Source organism: Podarcis raffonei, chromosome 16 (genome assembly GCF_027172205.1).
Source record: "Podarcis raffonei isolate rPodRaf1 chromosome 16, rPodRaf1.pri, whole genome shotgun sequence".
NCBI classification, from domain to species: domain Eukaryota; kingdom Metazoa; phylum Chordata; class Lepidosauria; order Squamata; family Lacertidae; genus Podarcis; species Podarcis raffonei.
Window position 1 is genome coordinate 2,769,311 of NC_070617.1, and position 13,968 is coordinate 2,783,278.

Here is a 13,968-nt window from a genome sequence, read left to right on the forward strand (position 1 = left end):
AACTCTGGGGTTGTGGCGCTCATCTCGCTTTATTGGCCGAGGGAGCCGGCGTCCAGCTTCCGGGTCATGTGGCCAGCAGGACTAAGCCGCTTCTGGTGAACCAAAGCAGCGCACGGAAACGCCGTTCACCTTCCCGCCGGAGCGGTACCTATTTATCTACTTGCACTTTGACGTGCTTTTGAACTGCTAGGTTGGCAGGAGTTGGCAGAGGTCCAAGGTGCAAACTGGCAAACACACATGGCGTCAGAAGTCAGTAAACAGGATAATCTTTGCCGATGTCCAGCAAGATTTCAGATGCCATGAAAGGTTCGTCTGGGCAGAACTTGCAGAGATCTCGGGCCAGAGGAGAGGAAGGGTGAGATTTTAATCACAGGAACCTAGGAACCTGCCTTAAAATGAATCAGGCCATTGGTCCATCAAGTTCAATATTGTCTACACTGACTGGCAACAGCTCTCCAGGGTTTTTGGCTGAGGACATTCCCATCTTGCATGGAGGTGCCAGGGACTCGAACCCAAGACCTTCTACATGAAAAGCAGGTGCTTTGCCACTGGGCTGTGACGCTTCCCCTTAGATTGCAAACCTGCAGACAGGACCCAGTTTTTATGTTTAATTTCTTGGCAGCACCCAGTGACTTTAGGCACCTTTATAAATAATAAACAGTGATTCTTGTTCCTTAGGAAAAGATGTTTACCCTGCTGTTCTGTACATCCCCCGAGGCAGCTAAGAATAATAAAACTCATCAAGATATTGGGTCGTTGGGTGTTTTTTCCATTATTATTTTTAAAAACCCAAATAACCAAGGAGACTGAAAATGAAAGCAGTTAGCCAGTGAAGCCTCATCAAACACACCTGATAAAACATTAATAATCAGTAATGGGTCATTTTTATTTTTTTTTAAAAAAGCAAGGATTCTGGCAAATGGAAGTTCTAGGAATGGGCAAATTGGTCAATTTCATTTTCTCTCACTTTCCCAGGGTTAAGTTCGGTTCTCCAAATTTCCACTGCCAGTTTATGATTTTCTTTAAAAGCCCTCATGAACATACAACTGCATTTGAATGCAAATTTCTCCTAATACACCTAGCTTTTGTCTGCGATCTCCCCTTGTTGTTTAGTCGTCTCCGACTCTTCGTGACCCCCTGGACCAGAGCACGCCAGGCCCTCCTGTCTTCCACTGCCTCCTGCAGTTTGGTCAAACTCATGCTGGCAGCTTTGAGAACACTGTCCCACCATCTCGTCCTCTGTCGTCCCCTTCTCCTTGTGCCCTCCATCTTTCCCAGCATCAGGGTCTTTTCCAGGGAGTCTTCTCTTCTCCTGAGGTGGCCAAAGTCTTGGAGCCTCAGCTTCAGGATCTGGCCTTCCAATGAGCACTCAGGGCTGATTTCCTTCTGAATGGAGAGGTTGGATCTTCTTGCAGTCTATGGGACTCTCAAGAGTCTCCTCCAGCACCAGAATTCAAAAATATCAGTTCTTCAGCAAACAGTCTTCTTTATGGTCCAGCTCTCGCTTCCATACATAACTGCCGGGAAAACCAGAGCTTTAACTATATGGACCTTTCTTGGCAAGGTGATGTCTCTGCTTTTTAAGATGCTGCCTAGGTTTGTCATTGCTTTTCTCCCAAGAATATGGGATATGGATATGGGAAGTTCTGAAGGAGAAATGTGGTTCTGAGCCGACTATAGCAAGCTGACTTTCACTGTATAGTTTAGTATTGTCTACATTGGCCGGCAGCAGCTGTCCAAGTTTTCAGGCAGTGGACAGCAGGTTCTCTATCCTCTGAGTTACCCTTCCCTTAAAAATAAAGTTAAGATTCCAGTCCTCATGGTTCTGAGGAAAGGGCCGCTTTGAACAGGAACATAGGTAGCTGCCTTATATGGAGTCAGAACATTGGTCCATCTAGTTCAGTATTGTCTGCCCAGACTGGCAGCAGCTCTCCAGGGTTTTAGGAAGGGGACATTATTGTCAGCTCTCCCTGGAGATGCCGAGATTCGAACCCAGGACCTTCTGCATGCATAGCAGAGCTACGGCTCCTTCCCAAAGACCCAATAAGATTCCAGTCCTGCTGATTCCCTTTTCTCCTTTTTCTGATCTTTCGTCCGGTTTGCTACATTTCTGTCCTTTTTTTGGAACAACTCCTCAAATTTTTTTGTCAGGTCTCCTAAGGGATACAGTGGTACCTCGGTTTATGAACTTAATCCATTCTAGAAGACCGTTTTTAAACCGAAACCGTTCTTAAACCGAGGCAAAGTTCTCAAACCAGGACACTGCTTTCGGTTTTGCGGAGTTTGCAAACCGAATTGTTCTTAAACCGGACTGCTCTTAAACCGAGGTACCACTGTACATTTTTTGACGCAATTTTGCCCTTACGTACAGAATTATTATTATTATTTAGCAATTGCATTTTGTGTTTTTTTAAATAAATTTTTATTAACAATTTCAACATAACAATAACGTAACGTAAGAACAAAATTCATTTAAAGAGAAAGGGGAAAAGAGATTTTAGAAGAGATTGCAGAAAAAGAGAAACAACTGTCAAAGAAAGCAAATAAGGAGTCAGTTAAACAGGCAACTAGAACATTACAAACTCAATATTCTATGATAATGAATGAGGGACTCAGCTGGAAAATAAAAAGAATGAAACAAAAATATTTTGAGCGTGGAAAACGGCAGCTGAAGAAAGTGAACAAAGGAACTCTATTAATAAAATTAATATAGCAATTGCATTTTGTATATCATTTTCCACTAATGCAGGAAAGGTGCTCTGCACATGCACAAGGATACCCTCTCTGCATCACAGTCTTCAGGCCTGAACTCGTATCAACGGGCTTTTCTCTTTCGCAGCCTTTTGTTCTTTACGCGTTGGCAAAACAGCAGGTGTTTTATGCGTTTGTGGGTTCCAGCTCTGCCTCTGCACACCTTGCCTTATTTATTTGGGGGGGGTGGGAGACGACACTTGCTTTTCCATCTATCTCCCTTACACCTGGTTTCCTAGCACCTGCTAAGCGAGGGAGGAGGTAAAACAGCAACACGTTCAAAGGGCAGGTGTTTCGCCTGATGTCTGAATAGGAGCTACAGTTGCTACCTTTGTTCTGGCGGGGCCTGAGGCCCTGACCATAGCAGTCACCTGTCTCCTGCTTTTCACCTGTGCCCATCCTTTCAGCTACGGTTACAGGTGTGTGAGAGCTGCTTTTTTAAAAAAATTTTTAATTTTTATTGATTTTAACATATAAATTATAAAATGTACCGCAAAACTTTTCACTTATACCATCATTTTAGACTTCCATCAGCACCTCTGATGATCCACCGTTTTAACCACTTCTTATGCATTTCTTAAGTTTATCTTGCCTTTACATCTCTTAACAAATCATCCTTCCCCTTCTCCATTTTACTTCCAATCATTGTTGTTGTTTAGTCGTTTAGTCATGTCCGCCTCTTCGTGACCCCCTGGACCAGAGCACGCCAGGCACTCCTGTCTTCCACTGCCTCCCGCAGTTTGGTCAGACTCATTTTACTAGCTTTGAGAACACTGTCCCACCATCTCGTCCTCTGTCGTCCCCTTCTCCTTGCGCCCTCCATCTTTCCCAACATCAGAGTCTTTTCCAGGGTGTCTTCTCTTCTCATGAGGTGGCCAAAGTCTTGGAGCCTCAGCTTCAGGATCTGTCCTTCCAGTGAGCACTCAGGGCTGGTTTCCTTCAGAATGGAGAGGTTTGATCTTCTTGCAGTCCATGGGACTCTCAAGAGTCTCCTCCAGCACCAGAATTCATAACTTCCAATCATACTCCTCACAAAACTTCTTGCAAACCTACAAACGTCGTCTGATCTTCACAAATACATTTCAAATAGTCCGTAAATTTACTCCAGTCTTCTGTGAATTTATGGTCCCGCCGGTTTCGAATCCTTCCTCTTAGTTTATCTAATTCTGCATAGTCCATTAACTTCATCCTCCATTCTTCAATCGTCAGTAATTCTTCTTGCTTCCATTTTTGGGCCAGTAATATTCTTGCTGCTGTTATTGCATACAAAAAGAACTTATATTCCTTTCTAAGGTGTGTGAGAGCTGCTGAAGGAAATTATCTTTGGTTCCTATCCTGTGATGTGTTTATCACGTTCGCACTTTGTGAAACAATGAAGAACCATCCTTCAAAATCTATTATTATTATTATTATTATTATTAAAGTTTACACACCGCCCTTCATCTCAGGGCAGCTCACAACATAAAATTACAAGAGAAAAGCACAAAATTCGTAATAAAAATAAGAACAGGGCAAAACCAAAAATCCCTGCCCCTTCCCTCAACACATTTAAAAGGGCAGATTTTACAACGCCGTTCTCCAGCCAAGCAGCTTTTACACAAAAATGCATCTATTATAAAAACGGGTGTGTCGGTGAAAATATTGAATGCATTATAAAAAATGTGTTACATGTGGGGAAATGGCTCATAAAACGGTGTACGTTAGTCAGAGCTCCCTTCAAAAATGTGTTTATTGGGAGGAAACCACACTAAAGCTCTGGCGAGTTTTCATGAAGATTTTCTTCAGTGCAAATCGCTGTGGAAATGGGAAGAGCCGGATTTAAAGATAGGAAAAGTGAGAAACAGAAACTCGAAACTGACAGATTTATTACACCCCAAATGTCTGTATACTGGGATTCCACAGGGACAGTGCGGAACGTGGTAGAGGCTTCAGTTTGTAAGCTTTCAACGCAGCAAGTTTTCTAGTCCCTGTGGTGCCCTCAAGTCATTGTTGGACTCTGAACTTCCATCAGCACCACCTGATTTGACCGGTGGTCAGGGATGATGGGAGTTGTAGTCCGACAACAATGGGAGGGCATAGCGTTGGCTAGCTGTACTCCGGCCCTTCCACCAGAGAGGAGAGACTGCTGACCCACAGGTCACAAGCAGGCACCAGAGCCTCTCCATCTGCCCCACAGGTTTGTGTGTGTAGTAATAATAATAATAATAATAATAATAATAATAATAATAATAATAATTTTATTTAGTCATACCCTGCCCATCTGGCTGGGTTTCCCCAGCCACTCTGGGCGGCTTCCAACTGAATACAGTGGTACCTCGGGTTAAGTACTTAATTCGTTCCGGAGGTCCGTGCTTAACCTGAAACTGTTCTTAACCTGAAGCACCACTTTAGCTAATGGGGCCTCCCGCTGCCGCCGCGCGATTTCTGTTCTCATCCTGAAGCAAAGTTCTTAACCCGAGGTACTATTTCTGGGTTAGCGGAGCCTGTAACCTGAAGTGTATATAACCCGAGGTACCACTGTATTAAAAACAATACAGCATCACATTAAAAACTTCCCTAAACAGGGCTGCCTTCAGCTGTCTTCTAAAAGTCAGATAGTTGTTTATTTCCTTGAGATCTGCTGGGAGGGCGTTCCACAGGGCGGGCGCCACCACTGAGAAGGCCCTCTGCCTGGTTCCCTATAACTTGGCTTCTTGCAGGGAGGGAACCACCAGAAGGCCCTTGGCGCTGGACCTCAGTGTCCGGCCTGAACGATGGGGGTGGAGACGCTCCTTCAGGTCTACTGGGCTGTTTAGGGCTTTCAAGGTCAGCACCAACACTTTGAATTGTGCTCATGTAGGTGTCCGTGCCCATATTTATCTCGGCTGTGTGCCCTCCACTAGCATGCACCCACTCCACCCCATGTCCCACTCCCTGGAGGGTTGGCTAAGAGGGCAAAGCAGCCCCCAGGCACCCCTTCCAGCGAAGAAGCCTTCTGGCTCAGACCAGAAATCTTCATCTAGTCCAGTTTCCTCTTCCCCACAGTTGGCCAATCAAATGCCTCTGGGAAGCCCAAAAGCAAGGCGAGTTTGGCAACAGCTCTTCCCAACTTTTTGTTTCTCCGACGATGGCTACAGCCCCCCACCCTCCACGGTCGGAGGCAGCGACGCTTCTGAATACCCCTTGGTGAAAACCACAGGAGGGGAGAGGGCTGTTTTCGCACTCGGGTCCTGCTCAGGCTGCCCACCGGGGCCCCGGGCTGGCCCCTGTGAGTGCTGGACTAGATGGGTCACTCGCCTCATTTAGCAGGACTCTCCTTGCATTTTAATCCCCTTCTCCAGAGAAGGCGAGAACCGAAACCCTGTGAAATTTGCGCTTTTCCAGATTGTGATGCAGTTCTCCAATACACACAGACACAAAATATGAATATTGTTAGCAGGCAGCGTGCACAGAAATGCAGCTGCGAGTGAAAAATTATGACGACGCTCTCTGTGAAGGGAGACCGCCTGCAAAAAAGGAAATGTATACGTTAAGCAAAACTGCATTCGGAAAAGGGCATGTGAGGAGAAACAGAAATGCTGACTTTTTAAATTAAAAGAAGAAGCGCCAAATGAGGCGGAAAGGTGGCGAAGCAAACTTCAGATGGGGTGTGTGTGAAAAATGGATAGAAACTGAAATTGACAAGCGTCGCCCCCTCACAGTACGTCGATTTCAGGATGAAAGCCGTGCAAATGATAACTGGTGGCAGAATTTAACGGAGGGGGGGATTATTTATTTCTGTGGAACTGTAGTAAAATATATATATCTGGCACCCCGGTCTGGCTTCCTTGCTTTCCATCTCCCTCCCAGTCCTTGCTTTTGTTCAGGGACTTATCTGGAAACATCTGTTATAAATATCTGCCACTTTGCTCCTGGTACGGCGGCGTCACCTGGCTGCTTGGTTGCTAGGAAACCGGCGGCTCGAGAAAGCACCGTTGCCAGGTAAACACGGTCCAGGGCGGCTCATGGCAGGGAAGAAGGGGGGGTGGAGAGGGGGGGATGGAAAGGGGGCAGGTGCGCCGAGCTGTGGGTGGCTGAGCTGACAATGGCAGGAGGGTCCGTTGGGAGAAGCAGGGGAGATGCGTCTGCCTTCTGCCTTGTGGGAATAGCATCCACGTCCCAGGCGGGTTTTGCGTCTAGGTTGATATCCGCATCTGTTTTCCTTAAGAACCGGGCAGAGAAGGCGAGAGCTCTGCTTCCCCCCACACCCCATATCTCTCCACCCCACTCAGGCCTCTTTGGGGCTAGTGGTTTTGCAGGAGGGGAGAATTCTGGTGGCTGCAGTTTACCCACGCAGAGCGGGGAAAGAGGGCTTTTGTTGTCTCCCAGTCTTGCAACTCGCGGGCATCCGAGCTGAACGTTGGAAGATTTCGGAAGTATGTTTCCAAGCACAATTCAAAGTGTTGGTGCTGACCTTGAAAGCCCTAAACGGCCTCGGTCCAGTATACCTGAAGGAGCGTCTCCACCCCCACCATTCTACCCAGACACTGAGGTCCAGCTCCGAGGGCCTTCTGGCGGTTCCCTCCCTGTGAGAAGCCAAGTTACAGGGAACCAGGCAGAGGGCCTTCTCGGTGGTGGCGCCCACCCTGTGGAATGCCCTCTTACCAGATGTCAACGAGAAAAATAACTACCAGACTTTTAGAAGACATCTGAAGGCAGCCCTGTTCAGGGACGTTTTTAATGTGTGACATTTAATGTATTTTTAATCTTTGTTGGAAGCCGCCCAGAGTGGCTGGGGAAACCCAGCCAGATGGGTGGGGTACAAATAATAAATTATTATTATTATTATTATTATTATTATTATTATTAGCGAAAACCTTTCTGTTGTCCTTGGAAGCTCTTGATTGGACCTCTTCATTAGGAACCACCAAACCGGCTTTGAAATGTCACTTGGGGTGAAATTTGGTTCTGATTTGGTGGATGAAATTGTCTCCCTTGTCAAGGCCTGGGCTCAGCCCTCGTTGGCCCCGATTCACCTCGGGGTCTTTTCCAGGGAGTCTTCTCTTCTCATGAGGTGGCCAAAGTCTTGGAGCCTCAGCTTCAGGATCTGGCCTTCCAGGGAGCACTCAGGGCTGATTTCCTTCAGAATTGAGAGGTTTGATCTACTTGCAATCCATGGGACTCTCCAGAGTCTCCTCCAGCACCAGAATTCAAAAGCATCGATTCTTCGGCGATCAGCCTTCTTTATGGTCCAGCTCTCACTTCCATACATCACTACTGGGAAAACCATAGCTTTAACGATACGGACCTTTGTTGGCAAGGTGATGTCTCTGCTTTTGAAGATGCTGTCTAGGTTTGCCATTGCTTTTCTCCCAAGAAGCAGACCAGCTACCACAATCTCCCCTTTCCAATTTTCCACTTTTTGAAGGTTGAAACACCTAGCATGACTATCACAACCAAATTAACTCATTAAAACAATAAAAGGTAAAGGGACCCTTGACTATTAGGTCCAGCCGTGGGCAACTCTGGGGTTGTGGCGCTCATCTCGCTTTACTGGCCGAGGGAGCCAGCGTACAGCTTCTGGGTCATGTGGCCAGCATGACTAAGCCGCTTCTGGCGAACCAGAGCAGCGCACGGAAATGCCGTTTACCTTCCTGCCAGAGCGGTACCTATTTATCTCCTTGCACTTTGACGTGCTTTCGAACTGCTAGGTGGGCAGGAGCAGGGACTGAGCAATGGGAGCTCACCCCATCACAGGGATTCGAACTGCCGACCTTCCGATCAGCAAGTCCTAGGCTCTGTGGTTTGACCCACAGCGCCACTGAGGACCATTAAAACCAGGACCATTTTATGCTTAAAAAAAAGATAGAAAAAGAAAAGAAATTGTGTCCCTTGTCAAGGCCTGGGCTCAGCCCTCATTGGCCCCGATTCACCTCGAACGGCGCTCCGTGCGCAAGGCCTCACTCCCCACGCAAGAAGACGGGTGAGATTTTCGCTCTCGTTTCCCGTCTCTTCGCTCTGAAGGAAGGGCACAGCACTCTCGCCTGAGATCAGAAGGCATTTATCTGGGTGCCAACTGCTCTAAGCCGGCTTCCCGGGCCCCTCCCTGCCCCCAATGCAACACGCTTTGCCTCGGCTCCGCCAGGCCTAAATCCAGGGATTATCCAGCCCAATCCCAAATCTCCTTAGATCCCAGAATGCTGTGCATGGCCGGCGCATTACTGCGGGCTGCGTTGGTGGGGGATGAGCAGCCTGCTGTTTGTTTAGTATCGGTGGCCGAGGGAGGGCGATACGCCATTCGAGGTAAACGGCTCCGGAGAGGGAGAGAGGTGACAGGTCACCGCACCAAAAATATCCAGGGATCAAGCGATCCCAGAGCTTAAAAAGACCCAGCCAGATCGATTTGGCGCCTCCGTGGCAAAAATGGGAGCTGTGACGTTTGCTATTCTTTAAGGGGGGATCAGAGGAGGAAGGTCCGGGAGGAAATAATTTGAATATCTGTGAGGCTGCCCTTAGTCCCGGCCATCTGGCCTTGCAGTGTCAGACTCTGACCGGCAGCAGACCTCTAGGCCTCCACACACACCTCTCTTATTTCTGAGATCCTTTCATGCGGCGATCCCAAGGATCGCTAAGCAAGGTCCCAAATGTGTCTGCCTTTCTCCTTTGGGGAAGTGTTCCAACCCCACAATCCCTCCGGCTAATCAATTGGGATTTCTCTCTGAAGCAAGAAGCAGCCCTGTTTATTTCCATTATATTTAAATTATAGCTGGGAACGGGTGGATGTGTCGATGTCGGATTCTTTCCGCTTCTCACTTCTCCAACTTCGCCTTCACTTCTCCGAATTTCCACATCAGTTTGCGAATCGTAGCTCCTCGTGAGAATTCATCCGCAGTTCCGTGTGAACTTATTCTAATACACACCTTTAGGGGGGGCGTGTTATGCAACTTTGCCCAAGACATGCATTTTTTGCATAGTCATCCCCTCCTCCAATGCAATACATTTTCCCATGTTCTTTTCAGCCATGTGTGTACTTTTGTGCACATTTTTGTCCTATTATATGAATTCTTGAACACATCGCCCTGCGGCTGGAGATCTTTGCATTGCAAAATCTGGTGAAGTGTGAATTTCAGAGTTGGCAGGCAGGAAGTTGAGGTGCTTTTGGGCTCCGATCCTGTTTCCACATTTCCCAAAGGCATCTGGTCGGGCACTGTGGAGCCATAGTGCCTAATAGCTGCTAATAGCCTTATCCTCAGTGCATTTGTCTAATCGTCTTTTAAAACATTGTTATTATTATTTATTAATTTCTATGCTGCTATATATTTCAAAGGAAAAATCTCAAAGTGGTTTACAACACATCAAATAAAACAATCCAGGGAAATATTTGAGATGCTTCTCTAAGTGCTTTCCCTGTATTTATTAACCTCCTTAATTTATATAGCTCCCCCGCAGCAGAAGTACTCTAGGAAGCCCATGTGGCTTGCGGTTAGAGCGTTGGACTAGGACCTGGGAGGTCCGGGTTCAAATCCTCCCTCAGTCAGGAAGCTCACTGCGTGACCATGGAGTCAGTCATAGCCTCTTAACCAAGCATGGGCAAACTCGGTCCTCCAGATGTTTTGGGACTACAACTCCCATCATCCCTAGCTAACAGGACCAGTGGTCAGGGATGATGGGAGTTGTAGTCCCAAAAAACATCTGAAGGGCTGAGTTTGCCTATGCCTGCTCGTCTTAACCTACCTCGCAGGGTCGTTGTAGGGGTTAACCGAGGAAGGGAGTGAACTATTTACTCCTCGGGAGAGAAAGGTGGGCTATGAGTTGGATGGCCATCACTGGCCTCCTGCAGCAGTGAGTTCCACAGTTTGAGCTGCTTCACAGTACCATTTCCTGGAAGGGGAGGGTACTCTCGCACTCGGGTCCCGCTTGCAGGTTCTCCCCCACCAGACATCTGGTTCGCAGGAGACTGGACCATATGGGCCATTTGCCGTTCCGATGTTGTTCCATTGTTGTTGTTGTTGTTTAGTCGTTTAGTCGTGTCCGACTCTTTGTGTCCCCCTGGACCAGAGCACGCCAGGCACTCCTGTCTTCCACTGCCTCCCTCATGCTGGTAGCTTCTATGACACTGTCCCACCATCTCGTCCTCTGTCCTCCCCTTCTCCTTGTGCCCTCCATCTTTCCCAACATCAGGGTCTTTTCCAGGGAGTCTTCTCTTCTCAGGAGGTGGCCAAAGTCTTGGAGCCTCAGCTTCAGGATCAGTCCTTCCAGTGAGCACTCAGGGCTGATTTCCTTCAGAATGGAGAGGTTTGATCTTCTTGCAGTCCATGGGACTCTCAAGAGTCTCCTCCAGCACCAGAATTCAAAAGCATCAATTCTTCGGCGATCAGCCTTCTTTATGGTCCAGCTCTCACTTCCATACATCACTACTGGGAAAACCAGAGCTTTTACTATACGGACCTTTGTTGGCAAGGTGATGTCTCTACTTTTCCATTAATATCGATGGATCTACTATGAATGTGATTGGAAACAGCCCAAAGCCATCTGTGCATGCGCAGGAACATTTTGCCCTCGGATTTATTTGTTTGTTACACTTTTGGACAGGTCAGGGGGAGAGAGAAGCTCAGAATAAAGTCCTACTTATTTTCTTGGGGGACAGGATTTTATGCCCAAGGAAGACTTTACACCCATGGCAGAGGTGTCCCTTTGGATTCTCAACAGGCTCCACCTCCTTGACCATTGGACATGCTGGCCGGGGTGTGCGTGTGAAAGTTGGTGTCCAATAGCATCAGGAGTGCTACAGGTTCCTAACGAGGAAATCAGTTGGAAAATAAAAAGAATGAAACAAAAATATTTTGCGTATGCCAATAAATCAGGAAAACTGCTAGCGTGGCAGCTGAAGAAAAGTGAACAAAGGAACTCCATAAACAAAATTAATATAAATGGAAAGTTAGTGTGTGTCTTAGTAGCAGATTCCTTCCCACCCACCTGCCCCAAATCTCCCTCTGCCTCGCTTCTGGGAATAAAGGGTGAAATAATGCACACATCTTGCTAGAAAGGGAACGTGTCGCATGTCAGCTACAGATGGCCAAAGAAAATTAAACCTGTGTCTAAATGTGGGTAATCCGCGCCTTAATCTCCCCCACGGAGGCAGCGGCAGGAGGGGGGTCTCCAAGCAGCAGAGACAACTGTCGGGGGGACGATGACGGACTTTCGTTTTCTTCCCTTTCTGTGTGGGTTTGGCTCAATAAATCTGGAGTCTGCCCTGTCCAGGAACCAGAATTAGGGGCTTGCAGGGACCTTCAGGGACCACTTTGAAACACCTGCTGAAAACCTTTCTGACTAGGCCAATGCCGGCTGTCAAGAACGCACCCTTCCGAAATGTTGTACGTTTTAAAGTTCTTTTTTAGGGTTTCTAATTTATGGGGGTTTTTTTGTTTTATAGCTGTAAACTGCTTTGGTACTTTTTGTGACACAGCTGTACATACATACTTTCAGACATTAATTATAAAAATAAGTAGTATTTCAAAGAGGAAATTTTCACAGGTGCATGGATGTAGCATATCTTCAGACATGATTGTGGGCCCCCACCCCCCAAAAAGTGCTCTTTTTTTTTACACAATGCTCAAAAACACGTGTTTTGGAGCACCATGCAAGATCACTTAATCTGGGCCTGAGTAGGCACCTAACTTATTCAAAACCATGAGGTCTAGGTGCTTGCTTTTTTTTTTCCTGATGGGAAGAACAATAGCTTCATTCCAATGGGTAGATCACTGCCAGTTTTTTTTATAGTGGAAGTAGATCGCAGTCGGACGTAGGTTAAATCACAAAGGGAGGGTTTTTTTCTTTTCTTTTTTAGGGGGGGAATTGGCGAATAATGTGGATGGTGTATTTTTGTTAAAATTGTTATGTTGGAATCATATACAGTGGTACCTCGGGTTACATATGCATCGGGTTACAGCCTCCGCTAACCCAGAAATAGTGCTTCAGGTTAAGAACTTTGCTTCAGGATGAGAACAGAAATCGTGCTCCGGAGGTGCGGCGGCAGCAGGAGGCCCCATTAGCTAAAGTGGTGCTTCAGGTTAAGAACAGTTTCAGGTTAAGTACGGACCTCCGGAACGAATTAAGTACTTAACCCGAGGTACCACTGTGTGTGTGTGTGTGTGTAAAATAGAAGACGATTGGGCTGGATCCGGCCCCCAGGCCTTAGTTTGCCTACCCATGCCCAGGAGTCTTTTCTGACGCCAGAGACCCCCTCAGGAGGAAGTGGGAGATGCGAGCGAAGACCCAGAGGGTACCCAGCTGGCACCGAGAATATAAGCCCCCTTTCCGCAGGCGCTAGGAACTGGCCCCCACAGCAGGGACCTCCTTGCTCAGTTATTCTGGCCCCTCCGCTCCACCCCAGAGCTGGCTGCATGCGAACCTCTCAGCTCGGCTCCTGTTTCCCCCAAACCGGGGCTGTTGCGCTTAGCCACGGTACCGCCACCCCATTCCCCAAATCAGCAAAACAAACCCGGGGCTGTGGAACAGCGTCTCCCCTGGGGCTGGGGATTCTCCTATAGGGCCCACGCTTCTGCCATGCCGTGTCATCTGCACACACAACAGGACTGGAGCGTGGAAGCTGGTTTTGCCCGATCAAAACTTGTGTGGCATATCAGCGCAGATAAAAACCAAATGGGGGGGGGGTTTGAAGGGGTGGAGCGGAAGCTTAGGAGCAAATTTGTTTTTGCGAGCTGATCTCTCCCCGTTTTTGTGAAACACAAACAAACCGACCCACGCACACACATCATCTTCTGCAAATACCTTGCCGGTTCACCTTTTGTTATGAACATTTCCTTCCTCTCCCCCCAAAACCACACACCTTTCCTTCCCACCCCCTTCTATTCTCTCCTTCCCTTTGCCAAAGTCTCCAGGTCATTGTTTATAGAGATAAGTTATGATGTCAGCGCATGTTCCCATGGCAACCCGATGGGTAAATTGGAGATGAGTGGGTGGTTACCATGGAGTATATTCTTCCGTTGCCATCGTTACAAAGCACCTGCTCCCTCTTTCTTTCTTTCTTTCTTTCTTTCTTTCTTTCTTTCTTTCTTTCTTTCTTTCTCTCTCTCTCTCTCTCTCTCTCTCTCCTGTCCCCCTCCACTCGTGATTTCGATGGCATAAATGACTGGCGGTTGGGGGGTGGGTGGGGGGGTGGTATCAGCAATTTCCTGATGTAATCCTTTCTGGAATCATCCACATCTGAAGAAACGGCGTCAGGAATGAATACACAGC

At 47.5% G+C, this 13,968-nt stretch overlaps 1 protein-coding gene across 3 annotated transcripts in view; it reads left to right on the forward strand.

The window, feature by feature from the left end:
- Positions 1-13,968, forward strand: part of CELF3 (CUGBP Elav-like family member 3) — a 79,799-nt gene that overhangs the window by 29,573 nt on the left and 36,258 nt on the right. The gene's annotated exons all lie outside the window — the stretch shown is intronic.